Below are 26,824 nucleotides of genomic sequence, written 5' to 3'. Positions count from 1 at the left end.
TATTTTTTCTCTTACAACAAAATGCTGATGATTTTATGAATATGTTAGGTGTAATTTGAAGATGATAAATGATACTAAAGATCACTTGACTATATGATGCAGAAGGTATACAAGTAATGGATTCAAGCAATACAAGCGATCAGAAAAGGCTGAAAAATTGAAATGTAAAACAACCCTAGGAGCAGTGTGACATTTTAGACTATTTTTGAATATGTGAAAGGTGGGAAAGATGCAAGACTGGAGACGGGCAAATGTTGTGCCTGTTGTAAAAGGGGGGAAGTGAGAAGCCAGGGAATTAGTGTAATGCTAATAATGAAGTGTACAAAGCAAGTTGTTGGACAGATGTATAGATATCTGGATGATGTTAAGGTAATTAAAAAAAGAAAACCACAGAAAAACATGGAAACAAATGTTAGTCCTAATGAAGGGCCCATATCTTTACTTTTTTCTTACAAAGATTCAGAGAGGTGGGAAGGCTGCTATTATTTCAGATTTTGGAACTACAATACCATTTGTTATAGTTAATTTTTTAAAATGCTTTAATGCTTTAAGTATGGTGAGGTGCAGCCTGATCCCCCAAATTTCAGCAGCAGTTGAATTTCCATGTATTTAATGGCATGCAGCCTTTTTTGGTAATATGAGGAGGATTGTGATGTTAAAAAGTCATAAAATGTCTTGTTCCCAGAAGTCTCTGGCATGACAGAATTTCTGTAGATTCTTAGAATCTCAGGATTTCTGAGAAGTGAAGTCTCTGCTGTTGATTTTTTTGCTCTGTTCAGGGAAATTAGACTTGGTGCACATTTTTTTAAACTTGCAGACCACCAGCAGAAACCACCCTGTGAAGGTCCTGGACTTTTGCGAGCTGCTCCAGCCGTGAGGAGAATAATAGGGAACAGTAAGTGCTAGGCTTGTTCCTCATATGAGTGTGATGATAGAGGCTGACACCTGGGCAATTTTCAACTATTTCTTAACTGGGAAGCTTATAAAAGAACCCACTGTATCTTCACCACTCCTTTTTCTTGACTCTTCTTTGCAGACCCTCAGAAGGGAGCTCTTCACTTTCTGCCAGCGATGCGGCTTTCTGATCAAGCTTTTGCCATGGCTGCAGCAAACTTGGTCAATAGTACAGGAAGAAAGACACTTTTGGCATAGATAAAAATTACAGGATTTTGTTGCCAAGGCAAGCAATTCCAGTTTCAGCATGCAAAGGGGAAAAATATGCCATTGTCTAGTTTAGTGAAAGCTGTAAAAATGAAGGAAAATAAATGTACTCTAAAATATGTAAGGAATTTGACAGTGTCTGAATTTACCAAGCATTATAAGGTAACAATTGCTTGTAGATACTGACTCTTCCTTCATAAGCATTTTTAATCCTTAAATGGTGCACTGAAGTTATTTTCTTGCATTCCAGTATAAATATTTCCATCATGTTACAAGACAGATGAATGAATGGAAGGCAGAGAGATAAAATTGTATTTTCTGATGAGAAGGTTTCATCTTAAGAGGTCTAAATGAGCTGTCTGTTGTGGGCATTTTGATTCAGTTGGTATAGCTGAAGGACGATTGAATGGAAGTTTTAATATTAGGGTGTGACATAGGTGTCTTTGTATCAGATTTCCTCCTTGAAAAAGACTCTTGCTTAATGGCTTGCCAGATGGAGAAGTTAACCTCTTACAATATTTGTTATAGATTTGGAATTTCAAATATTTTATTCATCTGTCTGCAGCTAGACAAACCAGAATTTCTGCTGCTTGTATGGATTTTAAAGGTTTGATATATTTGGCTCCTTTCTAACTTTATAATAAATTCCATCTGAAAGGAAGAGTGATTAAGGAGAGTTAAGAGAACAGATACCTATACACAGCAGATTTCAGAGTACATTTACCTTTTTCTCATGACTGTAGAACATACACTGTAATTGCTTGAGAGGCCTTCAAAGTGAAGAGAGCAAAATCTAGTCTTGGAAACAAAGGACAAGTTAGATGAGGAGTGGAACAGTGGGGAACAGTGATTTCCGCGTGCCTCAAATACCTGGGATGGGTTATTTTGTGATTTGAGAAGCCTTTGTGGTAAGGTAGGAGCTCTCTGTGGCTGATGCCAGTTCTTTTTAAACTCCATGCTCTCAAACCCATTGTAAACATAACCTTTACATCAGTGGGTTGGCTGGGTCTCACAGATAGATTTAATGCATTTCTTGAAAGCATTTGAGCTTGTTGATCTCTTTCCCATTCCAGTTAGCTCCTAATGAAACCACTGCAGGTGCTTGTTCCAAACAGAGGGATCTCCTGGGGGAACTGGAGTAGAGAACAGGAATGATGCACTGCTGTGTTTCCATTGGGAAGAAGCAATACAGGCATCATGCTTACAGCATTTTCTTGTGCAAACGTTAGGAATTGTCTTTTCAGTGACTGTGCTGTTCCAGCACAGAGTCTTTGGCATGGCTCTTCATTCTCCCCCTGAATGTAGAATGAATGTCCCATCTGGTTTTGTAAAGATGAAGGTTTGCACACAGGCAGCCACGCTTCCCTTATGTCCAAGGAGGCCCTGACCTATCTGCAAGCTTCCTTGCGACCAGTGATGGCAGTGTTTGCAGTTCTGGGGCTGCTTGGCTGAGCCCAGAACCCACTGTTCAAAAAGGAATGGTGCTGTTTCTTCCTCTCTTACTGTACTGCTCCAGAGCTTGTTAAAGTCAGTGTTCACCCTTTGGACTTATTGTCTTTGTGTTATCAACGCTTGAATCTTTCATAAAAAACTTAACACCATCCTTCCCACCTCATCCTGGCTCCAAACAGTTATTAAATTCAGTGTGTTGATCCTCTGCGACATTTCTCTCCTTGTTATCAGAGTAGCTGAGACCCTTTGGCTGCCTTTGCTTTTCCCTTCCTGAACTTTGTCTTGCTTCCTTTTAAACCACCCAAAGACTGTCTCTGAAACTGTCCTATAATTATTTTCATCTGTTTACTTTCTTTGAATTTTTCTCCTGCTGTATTTCTGTCTTCTGGAACTGTATTTTGCATTATTTTCTGCCAGCTGTGATTTTGCTTGGCTAATGCTCTTGGCACCATTGCTGCCTTGCAGGGTTTCTGTAGAGAGAGGGGGCCTCTGCAGATGGCCTGTGGGCAAGCTGCTGTGGCCAGGGGGATCAGCTCAACACGTGTCCCTAAAACCAGCACCCAGACGCAAGGTCTGGTGAGGCAGAGCCAGGTATTTCTTGTTAAATGAGGAATGCTTTGTGTGATTGCACATGTGCCAGGGATGATTTTACACCCAACTACTTTGTGAACAGTGAAACTTCCAGATAGCTTCCCGTATGCTGGTTGAAATCATTTCAGCAAAGAAATTCCTCATTGAAAGTCATTCTCTATCACAGGTCCATAAAATACTGTGCCTTGTATTTTGTATTCTGTCTGGCTTTGAAGTATCTGGTGCTAAAATCCATGTGTGAAGCACTCCGTCATGCTATTAGAAGGCACCTACATTTATAGCAGCAATTTGGTTTCTAAAAATGTTGACTATTTTGTTTAAAAGAATTTATTTGGCTGTGTGGCTTGAAACAGCAATAAAGCCATATCCTGTCTCTAAAAGGTAAGTGTTATTGAATGTTCAGGAATGTGTTCAATATACAGATATAAATTAAAAATTCCCTGAGTGCTGTAATAAAAGAAGTTAGGACTAAAATAGCGATAGGCCTGCGAGTTTTATTATGTCATTGCAGGAATTTCTGTGAACAGTGCATAGAAGACCTGAGTTATCTGAAACTGGCTGTCCCAAACCAGCCAGGCTCCTTAGTCCCTAGGAGCCAGGGAAATGAGGATCAGTTCCCTCTGCTGGTTCAAACACTGTCTGCCAAAGGAACTCCCAAAACTGAGTGATGCTCCAACATAGCTGCTCTATCAAGATGTCTTACAGCTGTGTGATTTCACTTTAATTGGTCCTATCTGTTTTATTTCTGATGTCTGTCTTCCTTCTCCTTTAAATCACAGTTACTTTCCCCCTGAAGGCTGTGTTGAAAAAATGACAGTATTTTAGTTTGCTCAGTATCTCTTGCAACCTTTGGACACTTGTATGTAAATTTAAGCATGATTGTGACCCTGACAGCCAGTAAAGGAAATTACTTGCAGAGCAGCTTGGGGCCCTTGCTGCCAGCCCCTTGGTCCAGGCTGTGCCCGCCTGAGCAGTGGTGCTGCATCCTGGAATGCTCATGGAATGACCTGTGCCTTAACATGTGCTGTTCTGGGATTTCTGAGACCAGCTGGCCTGGCACACTATCAGAGCATGCAGAGGCTCCTTTTTATCTGGAGGAACAAGTAATGGGAAATATTGATCTTCTGAAAGACATTCATTGCTCGTTTGCTTTGATTCCTGTTTCACCTTTCAAGGTGAAGATGACATGGCAGGACATAGTAATGGCTTGGAGGGCTGTCTGGGGCTTGTGGGGCCATCTGTTTTGCAGGCCTGGTATTAATTCCCTGCATATGTGTTGTTGCTCTACAATCTGTTAGTACAGTATGTGCAGGTTCAGAAGAAATGTGCAGCAAGCAGAAGAAATGCATTTATCTTCTGCTGGCAGAGACTGAAGCCCTGCAGAACTGACTTAAAATGTGGTTGTTTGCTTGTGGGATAAGCAGAAATATGTCTTTTCTGGTTGTCAAGGAATTTCTTTGAATGTCACTTGCTTTTTACAATTAACCTATCACAAAATACCTTAATGAAACCTTACAGGCATTTTCAACTTCCAGCACAACTTAACTGGATTTATATTAGTTGTCTGTAACGATAATGGCAAATATTATTGCCATTCAGGAACTGCCTTTTAGGTATGCAGACATAAAAGCTTGACTCCACCAAAATTTATGGGCATGTTGCCATTACCTTGAGCAGACTAGCATTTCCCCCTTGGATGTTGGCTCCTGATCCTGGGAATGCTCAAGAGACAGCCTTGTTTGCGTTTCATATGTGTCTGTTTGCATGAGCTCCTTGGGCTGGAGTCACTATGCTGGTGGAGCATCTCTTGGAGGTTTCACACTGAAGTATTAATCCAGATAAGTAATTTAACACAGGTTGTATTTAAAATTTTGGAAGATCACTCCTTATTTCTAATTTTGTGTTTAATTTAGGTGTTAATGCTGGGATTGCTGAAATAGACTGTTGAAATTCAGTGTGTCTTGAGCCTGCATGGTGACAGCACAGACAGATCTTGGTCTTGCTTTTAACTTAATTCTTGGTAATTTCCTTATGTTAACAAAGCATGATGGAGGAGGCACCCTGATGCTGGCAGCTGGCCTTGAGGCATCTTGGAGAGGGTGGAAAAGATCTGGTGAAGGGTTGGCATTTGGAGTTCACCCCCTGAAAAGACCAGGGTGCCTTTTGGGATAGGCATCAGTAAGTCTTTTGCTTTGTGGGTAATACTGAGAACAGATACAGAAAAGAGCTGAGTAGAGTGGTGCTGTAGTGGTACATAAAACATTGCTCTGCTTTTCAGCTGGCTCCTCTTTTCATGTGCTTCTCAGGTGCTTCATTATGGGGGCTGTGCTTGGCCTCCACCCCTAAGTGGGCTCATGGTGACAATCATGGGGTGGCCAAGTACCTGGAGCTCTTGTTCTGGCTGTAGCACTGGCTCATTGCTGTGACCAGCCTCAGCTGTGACCTCGCTGTGGTGGTTGCTGTGTTGTGGGATATTCAGGAGATGCCTCTGCTCTCAGAGGTGTTTGGTACCTTCTGTAGGCACCCTGCCAGGGGCAGGTTTTGGCACAACACTCACAGGTACAGCCTTGCCGTTTCAGTGTGAAACGCAGCCTTGCCGCGTTGCCCCGTGCGTACATCCCAATGGGCTGCCTCTCTTTCCCAAGCCACAGGTGTTTTGCTCCCTGTGCTCCAGATATTTCCATGCTGGCGCCATGGCTGTGATCAAGGTGTCCTCCACTGCTGTGCCGAAGAGCTCCTGCCAGAAGGCAAAAATAAACTTTGAACACAGTCTTTCTCTTGTGGTTGAATCTGTCTTTTTTTGTGGCTGCTGAAACAGCCTGCAAGCAGAGTGGTTTTCAGGAAGTTGCTGGAAGGAATGGAATGGAAAATCATGGGGGTGTATCACATGGCACAGGTTCAGGAGTTGTCTAGCACCTCTTGCTTTAATGTGATGAGCTTTGCTGCATTTGTTATCCTCCTGGTGACTGTATGCATTGGGTATTTGGGAGAACATGAGAAAAGGGTGTTTCTTTGGTAAATAACATTTACCATATATGTGAAATATCCTTATTTTCTGTCTCATCTTTTGAGGGAATGGCAGTGCTCTTAGTTTCTGATTAAGTAATTCTTGATTCTTGCTTTCTGTCCTGATCTCTTCAATGATGTTTTCAACTGTTACACAGTTGTCTTTTTGCACCCAACCATGTTTAGAATAGTTTTTATCCCTCTAAAATCCCTGTGATTAGCTTTATTCTGGTACTTGTATATTTGACAGCTGTCACAAACAATGCCAGTTCTTCCTGAAGGACAGGACTGGAACTGACATATACTGTCCTTTCTGTTCTGTATACCTGGTTCAAATCTAGGAAATGTTCCTTTTTGTATATGATAATAAGATTCAGTTTAATTAGTTATTAGTGACTAAATTCAGGGTTTTCTTTTCCTTCCAACAAGGCTTGTACCTACAAGAATCTTCTCTGGTAATGTGAAGATGAAGTTATTTAAGCCTAAACATTATAAGAAAGGGGAGAACACAATAAAGCTGCCAACTAGTTAATTGTTAACTGTATTATTTTAGACACTAAGGAGTGTTCTACTGATTTTGTAATTAGTAAAAATACAATTTCTTCATGTCACACTCAGGTTGTTAGCTGCAAGTTTAAATGAATCTGCTGTCTTCAATTACATGTAAGCTGCATATCAGTTTGCTGCACTTAATAGCAAGGACATTCTGTAATTGAGGTATTCTGCACTGTGACAGACAATTTCATATAAATAGGTTTTTATATACCACCGTCATTTCTAATATTGAGGGATCAGTGGTCCATGAAATCAGATCTATGTGGCTATTCCTGGTGTATTAGCATTACCTAATTTTCTGTGACAAACTTGGGGAATACAATATGGTAGAGGGTTTTGGTTGCCTTTGTTCAGCTGGAAATGACCTTCATTATGTATTAACCTGACACCTGCACAACATTGTGTCCTGGTTGCCTAGATGTACAAATAAAGATTATAAAGTGACAGGTGCCTGTTTTCCTAGATGGACATTCAGAAGAAGAATGAGAAGGCCAATGATCAGCAGGAACAGTGAAAATTCCTATCTAATTACTTCCACATTATTTAAGTGAAAAGGCAAATGTTTAGGTTGTGTGATTTTAGCAAGGTAGTTTTAAAAGAACTGTAAGCAGATTTGTGCATATACTGAGCAGTAATAACTTTATGTTCTGTAGTACTCTGTACACAATTGAAATATAGCATATGAGTACCTCATGAGACAGCTAACATTATCTTTAAGAATGAAGAATGTTGTGAACAGCATATGCACCTACATGAAATATTGGTAAGCTGGGAGTAAACTCCTGATTCAGTTTGCGAGGTGGAACTCTCAAGTGTAATGTTGTGTTGTGCTTCTGCTGCAAATGAAAAGATTTTGAAGCTGCTTTCAAAATACAGTGCTTAATATGACACTATGTATGTCAAAATACAGATGGAGTAATGCCAGGACTAGTACAACAAAAGGTAACACAGAGACTGGAAATTTTGTACAGAGAACAATAGTGTGAGCAAGTTGTCACACATCAAAGTATGAATAGAAGCTTAAGCTTGCCTTCTTTCAAAGGTTGTATTGTATTTTTGATTTGGAAAACAATATTACAACATCTTAAAACAACTCTTTTATGAGCTGTCTCACTAGTTCCTATTGCTTCTGTCCCTGTTGGTATAACTTTTGTTTCTTCCTTAAGCCATGACATTGAGAAGGTTCTACTGCTTTCTTTAGACCCCAGCAAAATGCAGTGGAAAGTCTTAGACTGACTTGGTGGAATGTGCTCATCACTAAACTGCTGACCAAGAATGGGTCCAGGCCCTGCTTCCTTACCCACTGCCACCAGTTCTCCCTGCCCTCTCTTGAGAAGAACCACCGACTATTTCTAGTCAGTGGGACATTCCCACCCGCAGCCCAAGCAGCTCAGGAGTGAACAGACCTTGCTTGTCTCACACTGAAATAATGATGAGCAATGTTAAGAGCTGCAGACATTTCTTCTCAAATTGTTAGTTGCTAGTTCAAAGCAAACAGTGTTGGGAAGAGAGAAAGGGATTGTGTTCAAGGAGCAAGGTTGACTTCTGTGCTTTCTTGCAAGTCAGTTTACTGGGTAGATTTTGGAAAATTTTCATACAAAGGCAAACAAACTGTGTGGGCAGCAGTCAGGGCCCAAAGATAAGGCAGTGTAGCAGTGTTTGTGCCATGATTTCTTTTGCTGTGCCTCATTAATAATGAAAGAAGTGAATGATATAATGTGGGCTAATGTCTGGCAGGAGAAGCAGTGGCCTGGATTTGACATTAAGTTGGTGAAAGAGAGTGAGACTCTCTGCTTCACCCCACTAATTGTTATTCCAGTTGAATTGAAAAGTACTTTTACTGTCTCCTGATGTCTCCTCTTCTGTCAATCAGATGGGAATCACAAACTTAAGCTGCACAAGTTGAGGCTTTTTATCTGGAAAATACTTGGCAATTCAGATAATTCATGAATGCTCTGTTCAGCTGTTGATCTTTTTTTTTGTTGTGTCCTCTGTCTTCTCTGTTCTGAAGTGTTGTGAGACCCCACCTTTGATCTGACTGATCCCTGAGAATGTGATTAATTTTGGCAGGTAGAAGCTAACATCTTCTGGATTGAGGATGGAAGTCGGTGTAGATTTCTGGCATTGTTATAGAATTGTGATGGTATAGCATAGCTTTCAAACACTCCAGTTTCTTTAGCCTGTAACAAATTTCAAATGTGTTCAGAGTGTGAGTTCTCCCTCCTAAAACTTCTCAACTTTCTCTTATTTTCCTTCTTCTGTAGCATGTTCAAGAGCATGCTTACAAGATGAGGTTTGGAAAACGAGTGATACTTTTAATCTGTGCAGAGACTTTTCAGTCCTGTCTGCATTTTCTGTGTGCTCTTGCAGATTGAATTTTTCAAGGTTTGCCAAGTGATGAAGTCTCTAAGCTCAGGTAAAATGAATTGGATGCTATAAACATCCTACTTCCCTCCTTCCATGCCTTAATGATGATCTCATTCCTCTATGCAGTGCAATTTAGGATTGTTATAAACAGGAAACATTATCAAAACAAATTGTCTGCACCCACCCCTAGAACTTCAATTATATTTCAAGATCTTGCTTGAACAAAATAGACTATATTTGTATAAAAACATGTTATTTCACTGTATCAAAAAAAAAAAAAAAAAAGTATTATATGTGAGAAAATTGTGACTTTCACAAGAAAAACTGGAAGATACCTAGTTCTAAAGTTGGCAGGGTTAGCTGGATAATAATTGAAGGTCTGCCAGGTCAATCTGTTCCATGCTACAGTCTAACAGTTACATAATTAAAGCTGCTTCTGCCTTCTTTCTCCCAAATAAATTTGGCAAAATGGTGTTCTCTCTCTAGCAGGGGGAGTAATGTAATGAAAGTTACTGACCATGACTATGAATTACCTGGTGAACCCTTCAGAAGCAAGAGAGATACTGTCTTTGTGAGTCTCTTCTTCAGGTTTATTAGGGCTCATTAGACAACAATGATACTGCCCAATTCTTTTTTGTATTAAAGTGTGCTTGTAGGTTCGTTTTCATGAGGCATAGAGATTAAAAAAAACCGCCAACACCAAAAAACTATACCAAAAAAAATCCCCAACCAGCCTTCAGTAACTTTTAGAAAGAGATATTAAGGCTAAATTGTAGCTGCAAATGTATTTTAATTTTCTAAAGCAGTTTGTGTGTCTGCAGATTGTTTCTACCTGGGGACAGTGACTCCAGCTGGCTCCTATGAATGTTGTCCCTTCTGTACCTGGATAGACTTCATGCCTGCATGGCCACTGCCTTCCCTGGGATCGTGGGGTTGGTGGTTGAAGTTCTGCTACCTTTGCACCCTTTTTTATTATGTACCTGTGCTGTAGGCCATGGGGAAACGTCTTTGTTGTTCTTTCCACTCATTTTATATGATACTTTACGGATGCACTTCTGCACAGACCTATTTGTCTGGTCCTTTTTGAGCCAAGCAAGAGTGCAGCTAGTACAAGCAAGTAATTTGCAGTTTGGAAGCTTGGGAACAGTGAGAAAGGAGATGCTGAGCCATGATGGGGGAAGGTGGAGACTGCTGACCAAAAGCTTGGGCAGGGTCTGTTGCAGACATCAAAGCTGTTCATTTGATTTTTACCTTGCTTGTTTGGAGTTGCTGTTGTTCAGCTGCCTGGCTGTTGTGGCTGGAAGCTCTGCTGGTTTCTGTTCTTGAAGGATGAGCAAGAAGCCTCTAGGTAAACCAGAAACCTCAGTAAGACGATCTTGTTTTGCTCCACTTCCCAATATTTTTTTTTTCCTTTGCTTGTCCTTGTGCTAAAGAGACTTTTGGGGTTACTTGAGGGGAAGGGTAGAGGAGCAGGATTGGTCTGGGGTAGGTAAGGGATGCACACAGGGTAAGTGATGCTGAACGCAGGGTGCTGGCGTGCCCTGCCCCTGCTGCTCACCTTGGCTGTAATTACAGCAGGAGATGTCTCAGCAGAGAAAGTTGTTTGTAACCCTGGTGCTGCCTGTCAGTGCTGCTGGGTTACTACTCATCCAGGTTGTTGTTGGAGATCCAGTATGGCAAGGAGCTCAGGAAGTCCTGGGGTGAAGTGCCCTGCAAAACAGGCATCCAGCCAAACCAGGTGGTTTGCATTTCTGTTGCTGCTTTTCAGAGCAAGCTGGTTATTAAAGCTATCCCAGACAAAATAGCATAGTTCCTCTTTCTCTCCTGGTGCATCCCAATGAATGTATTCATTCATGTTAGTCATGCCAGTCTCTTAAATCTTTATATGTGCATAAGCAAGGCTTGACTTTTCATTGAAGTTCAGCAGGTGCATAGATGTTAAAAGTGCTGTGTCTTCTGTAATTTTTTCCTGATGTAGCAATTTGGCCTTTACCAATAGCCTTAGGTTTAAACAGCACAAGATATAAAATGAGTTAGTTATGCTGCTATGCTTGTTTAAGAATAATTGTAAAAAGTGCCTTTGGGTTTCTGGGGACACACATTAACAGAAGGTGCATTTCAGTGGCTTTGCATGGTACCTGACTTTCACAGTGGTTCAGCTGCTGTTCCCAGGGAAAAAAAAAAAAAGGCACAACAGAAAACCACGTTAGTGGGAGATTTATAGAAATGCAGTGAATTTTGCTAGTTTTGTTTGGATTTCCCTGCATCAGCCTCAGGACAGTTGGATGCTGTGTGTCTGCAGAAGGAGTATTGGTCAGGGAGCCTTGACATCTTTAAAAAGGCACATAAAACCTGAGTCTGCCCTTAGGGGAGGGCAGCCCCAAGGACCAGTCTGTGGCTCTTCCCCTGTAGCCAGTGAGGGCTGGGAGTGTCTGGTGCAGAACTGGCTGCCCTGTGACTGAGAAGGGAGCCTGAGTGCCCGAAGCACCCGCAGAGCTGCTCCTCCCTGCCTGTTTAACAGCAGCACTGACACACTCTGGTGCAGCCCAAACTAGTTTTTCTGGCATGATCATGATATCTTATGCCAGTGATGTAGTAAAACTATAATTTCCCCTTGAATACTGTATACTATATATATATACACACTATACTATATATAGTATACAGTACTGTACTATACTGTACTATCCTTGCTCTGTTGTGATGCAATAGCCTTGCAGAATGATGGGATCCTTAATTCACTGCTGGATTTTATGGTAAAACAAAATCTGTTACTTCAAATACTTGCTGCAAAACCGTACCTTTTTACAGAGGAAGAGGGTGTATGTGATTTTATATTACAGTAGGGTATTTATTTGTAATAGTTGACTGCAGCTGTCTTTTCCTGTTGTCTTTGCAGTTTAAGTATCAGAAGGATAAGATAATGAGCTGAAAAATATCTCACCTATTGACGGATCAAATTTGAATACCAGAGAGCATTAATAAAGCCTTAACAATACCATATGTATGGTAAACACAGTTTGCTTGTTTTAACAGAATCATGGTTCCCTTGTCAGAAACCCACAGTTTCCTGGTTCAGTTGCTTTTTTCTACAACTCAGGACATGACAGTGCTTTATACCTCTGACTCTCTCTTCAGCCATCCTTACCCTTATTGTGTGACACCAAGTCCCAGAGGAGATTTGGCAGAAGAAACCATAAACCATAAACAGCCTATTCCCAGCAAACTGCCTCTGCTCTTCCCTGCAAACCCTCATGAATTAAAGAGCATAAAAAGCATCTGATGGCATTGGATCCACTTCTAATCCCTTGTTCCACTCCTAGTAGGTGTCAAGTTCTGAAATGGTGAGAAAGGTGCAAAGGTGCTGAGAGAACACAGATGGTGGATGATCTTCCTATCCAGTAAAGTTTTCTCATGTGCTCCAATTGTTTGAGTTAGATTAATGCCTGAAATCTAGCTGTGGAGGTATTTTTGGAAATAAGTTTGTGGTATATATAACACATATATGTGTGTATATGAAATATATGTACATATATAAAGTGTTGCACATTTTATTGGTAAAGTTTTGACTTCTAGATACAACAAACTTCTTGGCCTAAGGAAGCACAGTGAAAAGATCCCAGTAATTGCTGGCAGTTTTCAAAACTGTCTGCCTCTGTCCATGTTGAAAGAGAAGCTGAGTCGTCCACCCTAGCAGAAAGTTACAGGGTAAATTCTGCTTAGGATCATTTCTTAGTGACTAAGAAACTCATAATTGGCTCTGTGTGGGCTGAGGATCTGTCTGTGGTGAGGTGAGAGCAGTGCAGCAGACACAGAAAGTGTATGGGAGTGACGAGGTGGGATATGGCCTTTGTACAGCTGCTCTGTGCTCTGCTGTGTTAATTGTTGCTCTGCAGAAGCCCTCTCCAGTTTTTTGATCCCCCTTCATTGTGCCAGGAGGAGGAGGGTCATACTGTGGATGTTAAAGGTTAACATACTTCCTGAGAGACAGATACTTCATTGTTTCCTTCCTATATGAGTTCAATTGACAATGAACTCTCAGCAACATCCAGTAGAACTGGCTAGGTTCAAGTGCCTTGAAAATAATTAGCCAAAGCTGAAATGAATTATAATAACAATGAAAATCCCCCAAAATAATAAATAATGCAACTCCAAATTTTGCAGTTCAGTCTTCTTAATTGTGATTACCTAATGTTGTCATTCTTGAGGCTACTTTGTTGTTAATGACTACTTTGAGACTGTTTTACTTCTGTATTTTAAACTGAGATGCTGCCCTCGCCACTGTTTGGTTTAAATACTAGAAAATGACAAACGAGTTTTGCCTATTCTTGTTTAAATGCCAACTCCATTAATGTCATTGTTGTTGTGATCCTAGTATTACAGGCCTTATGTGAGCATTTATTCATATTTTTAAAATATTGATCCTTTTTTTAGTTGCAGAAGGGAAAAGGCATGACTTCCAGAAAAAAAGTTGACTTCTTCATGCATGTTTACTTTCCTTTAACTCTGGAAAACTCAAGCCTTTCATTTGAGTCTTTGAAGATGTTTTCTGTCTGCCTTGTAAACTCAGTGCTTGCTTCAAAGCACATATGCAATTTGTAGACTTGTATTGCCTAGGGAATTGTTGGGAATCCTTGCTTGCTGTGTGGAGATGAATGCACACAGAAGTTCAAATAACTCCTCTAATTTTTTCTTTTAGAAGAACAGAGTTGTGTTTTTTCCTTTTTCCTGCAAACAGACCTGAGCTCTTACTTTTCCATCCCTTCCTTTCTTCTCTTCTCTTCTCCCCTCCCCTCTTGATTCCTATTTCGCTTTAAAGTGCTAGTGAATAAAAACACAGGTTTAAGTAAATGGCCACTAGAGTTGCAATGGCATTAATCTTTCATCAGGTAAAAACCTCCTCATGCTGGTTGTCATGGTGAGCACTCCACTGCTCTCCCCAGGCTGTGGTGCCGATACTCCATCTCTCCTCCTGCACTGTGGTGAAGGTCACTGGTGGCCACAGGTGGCCTCTGCAGGTGCCCAGGGCTGTGGATAATCCTCCCATGCTCTCCAAGCAGAGCTGTACTGCACAGCCTGCACAGAAACAGGCAAAAATGCCAAGCCTTTCTTCCAGATGTTAATGAAAACCAGCTCAACCAGCAAGGTATTAGATATGTAATTCATTTTATAAGCATTTCCATCTTCAGCTTAACAGGCAAGTGCTTATTAGTTAAAAAGTTTGCCAGTGCCTGAAGGAGCAGTCTGAGCAAGCAGATTTTAAGGTGCTGAATGAAGCCCAGTTTCCAGGCATCAACTGAGTGAAGCTGCCCAAGGACTAAAGGTGAAGGAAGAAGGCTGTGGGGAGGAATTTCTTTCAATAAGCAGGGATAAAACCCAAACCTGTGCCATATTTTAGTTTCTGCCTGCCTTCTGGAGAGGGAAAGTCTTCTGGTCTTTGTTTTGCTCTCCTATGTTTTCTGATGTGATTTGGGAGAGCTGAAACCCAGACCATGACCTTTGGATGGCCATAAGCCCTGAGCCATTCAGCTGTGACATGGCAGGAGCTCAGCAGACCTGCCAGCCTGGCACAATGTGTCCTGGCGTTGCTTCTCAGGCTGGGCTTCTTCTGGGGTGGAGGCAGTGCTCTGTGCAGTGTGCACATGCTTCCCACAGCCACTGTCAGCCACGGCAAAGGGGGAGGAAGTGGAAAAAACCAACCCAGCAGTGTGTATGCGATCCCCAGTGTGAAATACTGACCCTGGTAGATAACACCCCATTCCTTGCAGGGGAATCGGGTGCTCTCTCTTCTCGTGGTGATGTTTCAGTGAAACGCAGAGTTATTTTTGGCTCTGCCGTAGAATGGGTAACAGTCTCACAGTTCAGCTCTTCGGAGTCCTCCTGTGACGTGCAGTTGTCCTTCAGGCCCTTGGTTTCCCTGCTGTGCAGTAGGGATAGATAGGAATGAGTGTGTGTGAGATGTCATCAAGAGAGCCTGGGGACAGTGTTTGGAGCAGGAACTGATGGAAACTTTACATAGCACGAGATTTTGCTACAGAAAAGCTTAAACTTCATGGGAAATGTACTAAACATGGTTACATCTTGACACATCATTTCTTATTATGTTGAAACTTTTCCATTGTCCCCAGAACATGTTGCAAGACAACAAGATGCTGCTTTAGAGACTTATTTAAAATTACTGCTGGGATGTAAAAGCTCATGAGTATGTTGGGAGAGGAAAAAGACCCAAGCACAAACCCAAGCACATTAATCTAAAAAGGCTGCAAAGCTGCATTTTTTTTATAATGTTTTTTCATGTTTAACTTGAAACATTGATTAATGCTTATTATTTAACACAGGAATTCAAGGACTTAGAAACTTTAGAGCAATTATTTTTTTCTTCAGATTTTATCTTGAAAAACATGGAATAGATGTTTAGTATGTGAAGAGTTCATGGAAGACTTTGGGATTTGCTCTGAAGAAAATTATTCTTTCTCCAGGCAGCTTCATGCTGTCAAATAGCCTCTCCTTGTAGGCTATGATAATATCAAAGAGTGCTTTATTTCTGCTTGCTTCATGACCTCTGAAGGGAAGAAACAGAAGAACATTAACCTTTTCATATGTACATGTTTGAAAGTATAAACTTAAAAATCCTTGAATGTGCTTCTGTAAAAATATCTTCCCAGCTGGGTTCCTGGAGTCCGACTCATTTCACTGTTGTCTTTTGGTAGTGAAAAATGCTCTTGCTATTTACGATGCGTTTTTTGGCTAGTTGCCACTGTTTGCTGTTTATCAGAATTCCTGGTATTTTTGGTAGAGGAAATACCCATGCTTTTTTGCTGCATATAATCAAGTTAAGCATAGCTTAATTTACTACTTTTTTTGCTTTGTTTTGTTTTGTCTTTGTTGGTGGAGACCTGCAGACATTTATTTGGCGTGCTGGATCTGCTGAGGGAATTTGTGAACATGTCTTTTGCATTCCCTGGTAACTGTTTGCTGAGCTGGAATCTATCCTGGCATTACTCAATGAAATTTAAAAATTTAACAGCAGCTCCTTTTTTTTTTTTTTTTTTTTTTTAATTCATGCATGAACACTAAAAGAGAGACAGAGTTTGAAATTCTCCAATGATTTCAGTTTTGGAAGGAAAAAATAATAAATATATATGATCAGATGATGTAGTGGTAGGCATCAGTTTATTAAAAAATTGGTTTAACAAGATTTCAGGTATAGGTTACTTTGTGTGTAACATAATCTATATGCTCAAAATAATTTTTCCTAAATTGTGATTGTGAACTTCTATCAAAAAACTACTTCATCAGGAAAAATGAAGGACAGTTTTTTACATGTCTGAAGTAGGTTAGAGATCCAGACAGCAAATGGTGGCCTCTGTAGACTGCCTGACTTGATTCTCTTGTATTAAGTCTCTTGGTGAATGCCACTGTCTCTCATCCTTAAATATTTTATGGTTATCTAGTCTATGAGTCAAATAATGTATTTGTTCTAGACCTTCTTAGAAACTTGAGGGTTTTTTTAATAGGGCATCCACCAGAGTAAAAAAAATACTTGAAAAACTACTTTGTACTGTTTCCTGGTCCATTTCTATAGTTGGGACTGAAATTAAGAAATGTTATGGTGTGTGAAAATATATGTAAAGACTTTTCCAGTGTCTGAAGACAGCTCTGATCTGAAGTTCTGTTCAAGCTGGACTGCAATATAAGGGTCACTTGTAGGGATTTTAGGAGTTGATGGTGTTCGTGCGGATTTTGGATGTGAGCCTGCCCTAAAATAATGTGAATATTACTCCTGTGATTTGACACACACAAACGATGAGCTTTCTTTTCTCACATCCTAGTACAGCATCATGATGTTTTTGGGGTGGGACTACCTAACAAGTACTTTGTAATGGAAATTCTCATCTTCCTCTTGCCACCCTTTAGATGATTTGTCACTCCTTCCTCCACCCAAGATGTTTTGCTAATATTTTGAAGCAAACAGATAATTGCGAGTAGATGTGACTATGTTGCAGCATATCCTTCCTTTTATGCCAGTCAAGCGGCACTGGAAGGAAGCAACTTGAAGATCTTCAGAAGAAAATAAAAATCCTGGCTACAGCACATCTAATTTTGTTTCAGGTCTGAAATGGCTGCCTGTGAAAAGTGATTCTCTGCTGTCAGGCAAGAAGTGGTGGCAAAACGTTTAGAAATGACTATGTCTTTCCTACCACTGTTTTCCGGCATGATGAAGCGATGGAGCCACCTCACGAACCTGACTTTGAAAATTGATGTGTTTTGTTTATCTTGAACATTTTCTTCATTTCAAGCTGAAGCTTACTGAGCAATTGAACTTCTGGAGACCCGTATTTGCCATTAGATTTGTTGATTGAATTCTAACCTGACACTAAAATATTGCTCTTCCCTGGCCTTTCACAAAATATTTCTGTTGTCCTCTAAGTCCTCTCTCCATCACTTCAGAATCAACAAGAAACTTTGTATTTCAACAAGAACTTTTGTGATGTTTTTGGTTTATTTAGAATAAGCGAAGCGGTTGTCAAGCAAGGGTCTACATCAATGATTTTGTCTCCCTTTTGAAATAATGTCCTAGCAAGTTGTTCCTGCACTAAAGTCTGTGTAAACATAGTTTGCCTGATTTTTTTTTTCATTTTATTTTGTAGAGAAAGCAATAGATTTTTTTTCTTTTTAGGGAAAACAGACAAACAAATATGGACAGTTAGTTGTATCATGCCTTCATCATTAATTAGGCTGTTACTGTGCCAGCTGCCATCCAAATACAAAGCACCACAAGAGCTTCTCCCAGCAGGACATGCTCGTTATTCCCTGGAGAGGAGTGTATGTTGTAGGACAGGCAGGGTGGCAGGTAGCTCTTGCTCTGTTGCCTGCCATGGCAAGTGTCTCTGTTCTGATGTAGGTCCCTGAATGTGCTGTAAACATCCCTGACAGCACTGCTTCTCTTGGCCACGTCTGAGGAAGCAATTAACTTGGATCTGGGCTGGGCTGTATCTGACTAAACAGCGTCCCTGTAGCTGAAATCATATGAGTGTTGTGTGGCTGAAATTGCTGGCCTGTGGAATGGGAAACATTTTTCATTTTCTCCTTTTTATGCGAGGGAAGCAGTGATTCACTCAGATGCTGATCTCCATGTCTCAGAAGCACTGCTTGAGATAACCCTGGGCTGCACAGGCAGTGCTGCCTGCAGATCCTGCTGCAGGTAGTGGGCTCTGCCTTAGCCCTTCCTGGGACAGTGTCCCACCCTCACCTCTGTCTTTCCCTGCCTGCAGAAAGGGGACAAGGCTCTCAGACCTTCAGTATTTGTAAGGGCTGCAGAGAATGGCAGTGCTGCAGTGTGGTCTCTGGTTCCCTTCTCCTTACCCATTGTTTACGCTGAGCTCAGATAAGATGAGTATCTTTTGTTTTTCCTGTAGATAATAATAACAGCCTGTCTCTACCAATACAGGATTTCTTTCAGGAAGATGTGGGAAGAGAAAAATGAATGTGGACCCGGTGAAGCATGTGTGACAGAAAGGGTCTCAGGGCAGGGAAACAGCAAGTCTGCACTCTAGATGGGAATGCAAGGTGGCTTTGCTGAGCCCTGTGCCCTTGGAGAGCCTCTGCCTCAGCCACATCAGCCACAGCTTACTTATTCATCACCCAGCAAGATTTCCTCATTGTCAGCATTTTCCCTTCATGAAATACTCTTGCTGCTTAATGGCAAAGAGCAATTGTCAAGGTGTCTGATAACTGTGACAGATAACAAATACAAGTGTTGCCGTATGGGTTGGTGAGTTTCCTTCACTGATCTGATCAATCTTATCTTGTCACCTTTCTTTAAAAAAAAAAAAGTTTTTCTCTTTCTTATACCTGTTAAGATTTTTGTGCATCTGTGAATATGAAAAACTGATCTGCTTGTTCTGGTAATGGTAGTATCCTGGATTCAGTTTCAGGTTAAACAGTGAGATGCTCTGCTAACATCATTTTGGCCAAAGCTAACAAGGCAAAAGCTTTCATTTTGACACAGTGTTCAGATGCCAGCCTAATGCTCTGGATGTTCTTGGATATTTTTGTAGGAATGCAGGTCGGTGGATTCATGGATGAACACCTGGAAGGAATTTGAAATCTTCAGACTTGTCATGTGTTAATAGGAATGTAAGCTGGGATAGAGCCCTCTTGTCTTTTTACTGCTCTCTGCTGAAACGTGGGTGCTGTAAAGTGATTGGGAAGCATGTGCAGAGAGGAAATTCCTTGGAGGGTATTCATAGTTTTTGATGCTAATTTGATTGTTGCAGGGGGACCCATGGTTTGTGTATCTCACTGATTCATTCACCAGCTCAAGGTAAATAGTCCTGTAGGTGTGATTTTGTCAGCAGATACTGTAGAGCTGGTCTCTTTGCTGTCACATGATTCCTCTCTGCAATGTCTTCATCTTAGGGCTTTGCTTAATGCAGAATTCCGGGAGTCTGTTTTGGTTCCATTCTGCCACAGTCTGTGTCTGTCCATGCTGTTTGGAAGCAAGACCAGTATTTCCTGTGGCCTCCTTTATCTCTTGGTGTTCTGTCTCATGGAGAATTCATGCCTTTTTTTTTTTTTTTTTTTTTTTTTTTATATATATATTTGTATATGTTTTGACTGTCTTATCCTATTAAATGTCCTGGCACTTATCTTTAGCCTGAACTTACTCAGATGATTTATTCCCTCCCTGTCTTCAGAGTTTAGGCTTACTTTAAATTAGACTTATTTGGATGTCAGCTTCTTGCACTGCAATTTCCTTCCAAAAGGCCCTTTGGTGCCTGTTGTGATAGGACAGAGGGTAATGATTTTAAACTAAAAGAGGGTCAGTTGAGATTAGGTATAAGGAAGAAGGGTTTGTTGTAATGGGGGTGGTGAAGCAGTCTCACAGGTTGCTTGGAAAGGTGGTACACACCTAATCCCTGGTAACATTCAAGGTTAGGCTGGACAGGGCTCTGAGCAACCTGGTGAGGTTGAGGCTGTCCCTCAAGGAGGGTTGTACCAGAAACCTTTAAGAGTCCCTTCCAACCCAAACTGTTCTGTGAAATAGATTGCTACATCTTATCCGCACCCATCAAAACAGGACTTTGGAGCAAAGTGGATGGGTTGTCCCTTTGTACTGCTTTCTGTCTTTTGATATGGTTTGTGTTAGTTTACTGTGTGTTTGGCTGCTTTCTTTGATATTTGTTTCATCAGAACCTGAGATGTCACCTTTTGCAGTTCATCCTGCCACTCTAAAGGAGGCATTAAACTGAGTAGTGGATGCATTTTTGTTACCTTGCCAACAACATGCTGAGGAGAAACTTTGGGCTGGAGCAGCACAAACTGTCTGTTAACAGCAAGTGGAATTTATAGCAGGAATTTTCTACTGCCAAACTTTCAAAATCAAGGGATTAATGCTACTGCCTTCTGAGAGGGGCACTTGTAGGAGTAGAGAATCCTGACAGTGTTGCACAAAAGATTAAATTGCTGATCATATTGAGACATGGTTTAAGGTTCAGAATAACTTTTCCTATAACATATTAATGAAATCTAGGATGTGGGCCAAAGTTGAAAGTTGAGGTTTGCCTTGCTATTTCCTCAGATGTTGCATTTTCATAATTTCTTGCTATCTATTTGGAAGAGACTGTCTCTTATTCTCCAAAGACTGTGACAACTAGGTGTCCTGATATGCTTTTCTCTTCTGGTTAAATTTATTAATTTCTTTCCGTCTGAGAGTTTTTGTGAGTATTTTGCAATGCCAAAATAGCAAGGCTTCAAGCAAGCAAAGGCAGTAGAAATTGTTCATCATCCATTCAACTTGGAAATGTGTTGATCCTTCTGATTTTTACAGTTAAGGTCCATTGTATCGCTGTGTGCTCTCCGCACCACTTTACAGAGAGGTGGTGTTTTCCAAACTCTTTGGGTTTCTAGTTGTATCCTGACCCTACAAACACACTTCCCTGGTGATGCTGTTTATCTTGACTGAAAGGTTATCTCATGCCAAGGATACTCACTGGCTGGGCTGTAACAGACACCTGCCTTCAGTAATACACATACCCCTATTTTCATTTTGTTCTGATGTCATCTGAGACGTTGTGATCCTGTGTTTGAAATAGGGGAGGGAAAAATACTCCTCCTCAGACTGCTTAGATAGACATAAGGAAAAGCTGTGGGAGACCTCATGACTTTAAGGTCTGAGTGCTATTGTATCTTTAAGAAAAAAATGGGTATTTATATTTGGTGTCTATCTGAAATCATGTTTACCCTACAGTGTTTATTAAACCTGAGTTAATTTTCCTCCCCTCTTTCCATAGCTGCAGGAGCTTTGCCAGTGATGCATTATAATAGCTGCAGTGGAAGGCGGCACAGGCCACGTGCCAGGTTCCTGTTCCCACTCCGTGGGCTGGCCTGGAGACTCGCTGCCTGGCAGGGCCACACTGCTTCTGCCCATGCTGCTCTGGAGCTGTGGCTGGCTGAGCCCAGCTCTGGCAATCCCTACTGAGGAGCCCCAGATGCCCTGGAGAGGCTCAGACCTGCAACTGCGTGCACTTAGGTTAAAAATAATAATTATGAATCTTTAATTACTCTCTGTCTCTCTCCTGTCTCCCTTCTGTCCATTACTCAGAGGGGTTCTTGAAATAGAATAATTAGCATCACATTTTCACATGGCAGTCTTGTGCTCTTTTTAAAAATATAAGATCTCTGTGTCTGTTATCTTTTATTTTGTGTGATGAGCAAGGATTACTTGCTCTTTCTGGTCCTGTGATGTTTTTGTCAGGACTGTCTTGGCTGAGGTGAGTGCTCTGAGTCACAGCTCTGTCGGCATTGGCTTTTTCATCTGATCTTCCTCAGTCAACCAACACGTGCAGCCTGAGGCCCAGGAGCTGATGGGTTTATTGCCACGTTGCTTTCATGGGCAGAATTTGCTGTTGGTTCGGATCTGAAATCTTGTTCAGCTTGGATACTCACACAGGTAATTTGCAGAGAAACTTTGGTATCTGACACGCGTGTCCTTGGCAAGTTTGGAAGAAGTTGTTGCAGTCTGAGCTGTCTGCAGAGGTGGATTACCTGGGGGAGACTCCAGGGGATGGATGCCTGACATACCCAACACATGCATATAGTTCAGAGGTGCTGGGTGAGTGTGTGAGACACAGCAGAGATCTCTGTATTGATGTGTCTGGCTTCTGTTGCACATCTTCTGGTACCCTGGCAGTTCGCTGGCATTCCTGGGCACAGTTCCTTTGTCCCAGTTGTTTTGTTTTTCAGTTATCCCAGGGGTTTTCCTCCAGCTCTGAAAAGCATCCAAATAAAACATTAAAGACCTGAGGGGCTGGTGAGTACAAGAGTTGTTCTTGGCCCAGCAGTAAATCACAGTTCTGGGCTGTGAAGTGTAAGTTTTTAAGGAGGAATAACATGTTTCTGTAAAAGTAAAAGTGAAAATTTTTCCTGTAGGTTAATCCTACTCCATTATTGTCTTTAGCTCAGCTGCCTGGGCTAGGGTGCTTCTATGGAATGGGGTGAACAGACACATTGTGTATCCACATATGCATATATCAACATTTGAATTATAATATTTATGTGATATTCTGCTTCCATGAGAAATTTCTGTTAACATGTCAGCCCAAGGCATTGTAGAGGTTTTCTGATTTTAAACATTCTTTTTTGGCCTCCCACATTTAGTGCTGCTGTATTTTAGCGTGTAGAGTGAACTGCACAGACTAAAATCATAAGTAAACCCCAACAAAACCATTTAAAATCTTTAATTCCCCCTAGTCTTTCTAGGATGTTTTAGTTTATGCAGTAAAATCAGCAAAACTAATTTTCTTTCTCCCTCAGCTGGATGGTTCATACACAAGGGATTGTCTTCAATGCCTTACAGCATTTTAATGCTCAGCAGAACATATTTTTGGAGTGTTTGTAAGAGATGAGTAAATAAGAACCATCCTTTCTATAGATAAAAGCTTACTTTTTTTCTCATTCTACTGCTCTCTTCTCTGCTGCTTTATTTATTTAGCTATTTCATATTGGGGAAATCTGGTTAAATTTAGCTGCCACCTAAGAGAATTACACTAGTGTGTAGCAGTAATTGTCATTTCTTGAAAATGAGATTAGTGCTTGGGACCAATGCCAGCTGTGTGGTCTTGGGCTGTAAAGTCACCTAAACAATGAGATGCTTGCATCTAGACATGGTTTATATTGGTCACAAGCATGCAGAGACAGCACCACGGTTGTTTTTCTTTTTCCATGTTTTGCTTTTCTGATAAATTAAGCTCTGTTTTGGTTTGAATTATCTGTGAAGAGATGTTCTTTTTAGGAATATGGATGCTGATCCATGTCACTGGGTAACCCTCATGTGATAAATTTGTCTGTCATTTATATGGGCTGCATGCAAGCTGGATGTTCTGACAGGGAAGAGCTCAGTGTCCTGTAACGTCTGTCTTGTGCCTTCCTAGTTACTTTATGAAAATTAATTTTCACTACTTACAAAAATGTGCTTCATGTGCTTTATTTTGTCCAGACTTTATGCCTATATGAAGAAGAGAATGCAAACTGCCAGTCAGGGTTTTTTGTTGCCTTTCATGCCATATATGCTGGATATTTTCTCTTTGGAGTTAAACTGTGAAGCCTTTGAAGCTAAAGTTTAGTGGGTTGGGGCTTTTACTTTCATGAGATATGTGTCATTTGCAGGTACTACTACTGCTTGGTTTTTGTTTTTAAGGTTGCTTTATTTTTTTTCCTGTTTGCATATCCTTCTCCTGACCTCTTTCCCTTGAACCTTTTTAGAAATCTCAAGAGAAGTTGAGGGAGTTGCTGACATGGAAGAAAATGAGATAATGACAGAAAAGAAATGTTGTCCCAGAGTTGTCCCAGACAGCTCTGAATTGTGTCAGCAGTCATCCTTAGGACTTTAATTCCTCCAGGTACTTGAGGTTATCTTTACAAGAAATCTGTATATAATTTGCATCCATATATGGCAGGTTTTTTTAAAGCAATCAAAGTATCAAAATGCTGTTGTTTAAATGTTTGTAAGAAATCAGAGTTCTTATACCTACTTTCTGTTGGATCTTAGTCCTTGAAAATATTTTAGGTTCCTGGCCAAAGTGTTTCCCCTTTTTCAAAGCTACACTCTGAATGCAAAGTTGTCATTGAACCTTGGTGTTGATTTTGAAAGCATTAACAGCAATCCAGCACGGGGCGTTTGAGGCACTCTCTGTTCTTCAGTTTTTCCCAATACTCATTTTAACTGGGTTGAACTCTTGCAAGAGAGGAAATTATTTTGCCCATGTAAGGGCTCTGATGGACAAGTTCTGGCAGATTCGATTGTAGTGTAAGGAATTCCTCCCTTTCAGCTACAGGTTCATGGCTTGCCTTAAAGATTTTTCTGGCTGATTTTGCCCCAAGACCAGTGAGAGCAGAAGGGATGAGTTGCCAGTGCTGTTGTCGCTGTAGCAAAAGCGTGTCCCTGCTGGCACAGCCCAGCTGAGGTGCCAGTAAGGGTTCACATGAGCAGTGCACTGATGTGCTGGCAGCCTGGAAGGGATGGGCCTGGGCCCTTGCTTGCTCCCTGCCCTGCATTCCTACCTCATCCTGCACACCACTGCTAGCGTGTGCTGGGCTGCTCACTGAGCTGCTGAGACTCAAACCAGCAGAAAAGTACTCACTGCCTCCTGGAGAGTAGGATTCAGCTCCCCAGAATTGTTTTCTGTAACCCTCATGGGGGTAAGAGGAGTCTGTAGGGGAGCAGGTGGCTATAGAGCAGGTTTGGGGGAAGTGGGATTGTCCCTTCTCCCAGGACAGCTTTGTTGTGCTGCAGATGTGGCACGTGCCTTGTTCTGGTGTCTCTGCTGTTGGAAAGGTGCATAGTTGGTGCTTGGGGACATCAGCACCTCAGGTCGTCACAGCTCTCCCCACCATGGCTTGCCAGAGCGCTAAGACAGAGTGACTTTTTGACCTGGGGGGGAAAAAAAAAAGCCAAAACATTCTGGCAGTTCAAATCTCCAGAACAGAGGATTTCCTAAATCTGAGGTTTCAGTTTTTTCAAATCCATGAAAGCTGATGTGACTGAACTTTCATAACAACCTCAGTCTGTGTGACTGTGACCTGATAGCTCCCAGTTTAGGGCAGTAAGGCTCTCTGCTTTAATTTCTGGAAAGCACAGAAGACAAGGTAGAAAGAATTGAAACTTTGCATTCTTTAGGCTATTAAGTGGAGGGTGCTGATGGATAACAAAAACTTGCAGTGTTTCCTAGAGAAGCCTTGTCTAAAAATGCAGTTAATGTAAAATATTTTCAGAGGATTTATATGGCTGCATCAAGTTGAAATGTCCAAGAACTACTTGACAGTAAATGGGAAAAAGTGAAAAATCTGAGCAATAACTCATGCTTTATGGAGCAAAGCATCTACCTCCTGCCCAGTTTAAAAAGAAACTTCCTCTGTAGATAGGGTTTGATGAACAACATGTCTCTGCAAGACCTGGAAAAAAGAAACATTAGAAGTTTGGTCTGCTCACAATAAGCAAAGGCAGTTACAGAAGACTAATGGCGCCCATTAAAAATGAGTAATTTCTGCAGGAAGAAATGCCCTCACCAGTGACTACAGCAAAGAAAAAGAGGTGCAAAAAGCAGAACTCCAAAGCAGACAAAACTAGGGGAGAGCATATATATGTTACACAGCCATAGCCAGGAATTACTACCTGGAAATACATAGGAAAGGTATAATTGTTATTCAGCGGGTTTTACAGCAAAATTGCCTCTTTTCTAGTAACCAAGATGTTTGGTCCATAGCAAGTTTTATTTTGAATAACCATGGAAAACCATGTTATTCACTGTGGGAAAAGGCAAAGTGAAAGATGGGTAACAGTGACGACAGCAGGAGCAATGGTTGTTATCACTCAGCTTGCACACAGACATTGTCAAAAACAAGTTTTAGTCCTTCCTTGCACTCTTATGGAAAAGAAGAGTTTGGGGTGATGAAGAATTGTAGTTTTTGTACTGGAATAACAAAGGCTAGGCTTCTAGTCTCTGACCTGGTGCAAAAGTGATGGGGCCAGGTAATGTTTCTGATACTGCTGTTATGTGGACTGGTGATTCCACCTCCAAACCTGGCGCATTTAGATAGTCACTGATATCATGGTGAAGTTGGCATGTATTGAACTTCAGTTTATTATTTTGCTTTTATTGCATCTTATTAAAGCATGAATGGCTCCCTGGTACTCTCTAAATGGTATGATGATTTAATCTTCTGGTTGTTAATTTTTTACCACTATTTAGCTAATTTTCTGTTTGAGGGCTTATTATTGAGTTCTTTCTTCAGTGACATCGTTGCCCTTTTAAAATCAACCTTCTAGAATTTAACATATGATGTTGCATATAGGGATGAGACCTTATACTACTTCATTATTTTCACTCCAGTAATTTTTATATTACAGTGAACACCCTGATGAAACATTTATCTGGAAAAGGCTATAATGAAAAGGAAACGTAATTAAATATAGGAACTAAATATTGAACTCCTGACTTGAGGCTGAACTGATAAATGAAATTAAATTTACATGAGAAGAAAAAAAAGCATTGTAAAACTCATCCAGTATTGCATTTTAATGTTTTAGTCAACCACATTTACAAAGCAAGCTGTATATATCAACTACACTAACTGCTAATTTTTGGTCTTATTTAGAATGCACTTATTGTAATTGTGTAATACTAGAGTT

General features: G+C 40.9%; 1 protein-coding gene and 1 long non-coding RNA gene across 2 annotated transcripts in view; one reads left to right on the top strand and one right to left on the bottom strand.

Annotated features, from left to right (window-relative positions):
• Positions 1 to 26,824, top strand: part of ANKRD44 (ankyrin repeat domain 44) — a 127,637-nt gene that overhangs the window by 15,323 nt on the left and 85,490 nt on the right. The gene's annotated exons all lie outside the window — the stretch shown is intronic.
• On the bottom strand, positions 5,114 to 14,945 carry LOC128809678 (uncharacterized). Its single transcript, XR_008437819.1, has 4 exons — positions 14,872 to 14,945; positions 10,691 to 10,842; positions 10,384 to 10,474; positions 5,114 to 5,941 (listed from the first exon to the last, which is right to left on the bottom strand). It is a non-coding gene; the product is annotated as an uncharacterized LOC128809678 (long non-coding RNA).

This window comes from Vidua macroura, chromosome 7, assembly GCF_024509145.1.
Source record: "Vidua macroura isolate BioBank_ID:100142 chromosome 7, ASM2450914v1, whole genome shotgun sequence".
In the NCBI taxonomy this organism is placed as follows: Eukaryota; Metazoa; Chordata; class Aves; order Passeriformes; family Viduidae; genus Vidua; species Vidua macroura.
This window is presented reverse-complemented; position numbering and strand designations above follow the sequence as displayed.